The sequence below is a fragment of the Pinus tabuliformis genome, chromosome 7, assembly GCF_031772625.1.
Source record: "Pinus tabuliformis cultivar Carrire ecotype Pingquan chromosome 7, CPIR1, whole genome shotgun sequence".
NCBI lineage: Eukaryota > Viridiplantae > Streptophyta > Pinopsida > Pinales > Pinaceae > Pinus > Pinus tabuliformis.
The window spans coordinates 1,353,057,474-1,353,061,371 of NC_142293.1; the positions used below are offsets into that span (position 1 = coordinate 1,353,057,474).

Sequence of the window (3,898 nt, forward strand, 5' to 3'; positions counted from 1 at the left end):
CAGTTTCTACTGCATTTATGGAAACAGTTCAAAAGCTACATGGAAACCCAAAGATTATTGTAAGTGACAGAGATCCCATTTTCACTGGAAATTTTTGGACAAAATTATTTTCTTGTCTTGGTACTCAGTTAGCTCATAGCTCATCTTATCATCCTCAATCTGATGGTCAAACTGAGATAGTAAACAAATGTTTGGAAGGATATCTTCGTTGCTTTGTATCTGATAAACAGACACAATGGGTCAAATGGTTGCCTCTGGTTGAATGGTGGTATAACACTTCCTTCCATACAGCAACAAAAATGACCCCATTTATGGCACTTTATGGGTACCAACCACCATCAATCACATCATATTTAAGAGAAAATTCTAAGGTTCAGGCAGTGGAACATCACATCGAACATCAACAACAAGTCCTCCAACTCTTAAAGGATAACCTCGTGTTGGCACAAAATAGAATGAAACAACATGCAGATCAACATCGCAGTGAAAGAAGTTTTGATGTAGGTGATTGGGTATTCCTACGGCTACAACCATATAAGCAAATGTCCCTAAAGCAAGCTAAGAAGGATAATAAATTATCACCAAAGTATTATGGTCCGTACAAGGTGTTGGAAAAGATTGGTACTATGGCATACAAATTGGAGCTTCCTGCAGCTTCTCGATTGCACCCAGTTTTCCATGTTTCATGTTTAAGGAAGGTTATAGGTGACAAGCTCCCAGTTCAAACAATATTGCCAGAACTTGACGAGGAAGGAAAAATTATATTGGAACCGGAAGCAGTCACAGAAACAAGAACTCGACAACTACGAAATCGATCAATTTCAGAGTATCTTATCAAGTGGAAGAACTTATCCGCTGAATATTCCACATGGGAGGATGAGAATTTTATGCAGAAGTATCCAGAACTGCTCAAGCGTTGAGGACAACACTTTTTTGAAGGAGAGGGGCATGTTGGGTACCCATAATACTAGTGATTACCCCATTACTATTGTAGTTATACCCCTTATTTATATTGTTGTGCCACTACTACCCCCATATTGTTATTTTTGTGCCCCATAGAATCCCTCTATTGTTATTTTTGTGGCTTTATATTATTATTGTTAGGTCGGCTGGATTATGTTGTGACTCCTTAGACTCCTATATATAGAAAGGAGGTTTTGTCATTTGTATCATCCAAGAATTTTTCATTTATGTAATGTAAAGGAGGTTGCCCCCTCGAAGAGGCTGAATTCTAAGGCGTTGATCTTTCTTTTCTATCTTTTCTTGAGCTGGTTTCATAACATTGTCCCAGCCTTATCAAGGAATTTTTCTTTCAATTTCTTTAAAGCACCAACACATATAGTAAGCATAATGGTAGTTAAATGTTGGATTTCACTTGCACCATATCTGGACAATGTGATTTGTTGTCAAGAACTAGAGGCAATGTTTCATATCCTTATTGGGAAGTCCAACAAAGCCAATGTGCATCTTATTTGAATACAACAGTTGCAAATTATTGATTTTTAAATGTTCAAAATATCTTGACAAACAAGGGTACAAATGAGATTCTTCCTTTGATTTTTTATGCTCAACCATCAAACATCACTAAAGTCTCTATTCCTATTAAGAGCATAAAATAGGTTGAACAAGAAATTAATGGGAGTATACTTTTGACTGGTTACAAAACAATGGATCTAATAAAAGAATGTGGCAACTCTAATTTTTAACCTGCCATCCCAAAAGTTGCAAGAATATTTTCTTTGAAGATGCCTAGGCTGTTTATTCTAGATGATGTGTGACTATCACCCATTCAATAACCTATAATGAATCATTTTGAGATTTTTTTGCTTCGTTGGATGGAAATCCATATTACCTCCAAAAAATCCAAATTAATTCTCCGAGTTCTTTTCAATTGCAATGTGAATAGAGTATGTCCTTTATTTTCCATAACCCTTAAAAGGTGGCAAGAAACTGTGTTATTACTATTAAAATGTGACAAGATGTTGCATGTCATTAGACAATTGTATTTCTAGATTTCAACAACGAAGCCTCATAAAAAATTTGCAAGGCCTAAATGATGTTGCCTCTCTTTGTATGATGCTTCAAAGAAGGAACATAAAAGAGAGTGTGTACAATCTTTGTCATGTAAATCTGAACACATTTTCTCTTCAAGCATTTGGACACTCCCAAATAGATTTATTCCTCTTAAGAGCCCTCAACATGGTACTGTGTGGAGAACTAGTGTAGTCCAAGCAGTAATGCTTAAAGGCCATAGTTTTCTCCAATTCAGGGCTTGTGGGGCACTTTAACCCTAGTGCACTAGATAAGTGAAAGAAGAAACACTATAAGATTTATAAATTGAAGCTTTGAAAATTCTCTCTTCTAACATTTCCAATTCAAAAACTCAACTTCATAATCCAAAATCAATAACTAAACTATAACCAATGCTTGAGTTCATTCATCAACATGTATCATGTAACTGTTGCATGCACCAATGCCACCATGTGGCTACACCAAAAAAAATATGAACTAAGTGTACACATAGTTTCCATGATTATAATCAGCTTCAAAAATCGATCACGTCCATGGATCATAGAAACATGGATTCATGTATAAGGAAATACACCATCCACTCTGAGATAATTACATCAAATTTTCAAGAAACATGACATCCTCCATAAATCCTTCATTTCCATAAACAATGTGGCTAACACCATTTCTGATTACATTTGGACATACATGTTCTAACATTTTGGTTGCTTCAACAACATTAAATTCCCTTGCACCAGCTTGTGCACACTAGATTGCCAAATTACCACTTCCTATGCCTACATCCAAATGAGTCTTGCCTTCAAAGTGGTGCTTGTTCTCAAAGATAGTTTTGTAATAAGCTTACATCCTCACGTGTCACATTTGGGAAAAGAGTTGTAAGGAATCTTCACAATTCCCTCGTTTCCCATATCTTTCCTTGTACCAAATCACTAACATTCATGCATGCCTTTAGAAGAGGGGAGAATGTGACATAATCAAGCTTCATGTTCTTGAATTGCATTTGCCCAACAATTTCTAGGGACTCATCATCTATCCCATGCTGAGTATAGCCAGTAAGAATTTAATTCCATGAAAACATATTGCACTCAGGCATTGCATCAAACACTTTGCAAGCATCTGAGCAATCCCCACATTTTACATACATTAACATAAATTTAGTTTCCAAACACAAGCTCGACTCAAACCTAGTTTTGATCATGTAGGTGTGAACTTGCTCGACCTTTCTAAGGGATTTCAAATTGCCACATACCAAGAATACACAAACATAGCTTTTGGAGTCTACACAGATTGATCTTTGTAGAACAACCAATGCTTCATTCAATCTGTTCTATTTACAAAAATGTATTGATATATATAGCATCGACATTACTGATGACATAGTTATTAATATTCTAGAACTGTATGAAACATTTGATGTGATTCCCATAAACCCTTGCTCATGAAATATAAGGTTACAAGTATGTTCCAAACCAAAAGATCCATCTGTAATTTACTTTTTCTTATATGGATATGAAGTCCTTGCCTTCCCACAAATCTCCCAAGTAAGCACATGAAAGAAAAGCACTGACAATGGTAATTGAATTAGGTTTAACACCCATCAAATTCTTTTGATGGAAAATTTGTAGTCATTTAAATATCCATCATGAACATGACCAATAATTAGAGCATCTTAGGATAATGGAATTGAAGGTAAACCAACGATAAAATTGGGTGTAATACAATCCCAACAAAAATTAGGGATTATCAAGTAAATCATATGTTAAATGCATATATAAAAGTGAACAAAAACTAGAAACAAAGACATTGCAATCAGGTAAGGCTTATGGAATCATAGGTGGCCACACCATTCAGCTCCCAAAATGAGTAG

The 3,898-nt window shown here is 35.5% G+C and overlaps 1 pseudogene; it reads left to right on the forward strand.

The window, feature by feature from the left end:
• The first annotated feature begins 1,350 nt into the window (after positions 1-1,350).
• LOC149252576 (putative GPI-anchored protein At1g61900) lies at positions 1,351-1,929 on the forward strand (annotated as a pseudogene).
• The last annotated feature ends 1,969 nt before the right edge of the window (positions 1,930-3,898 follow it).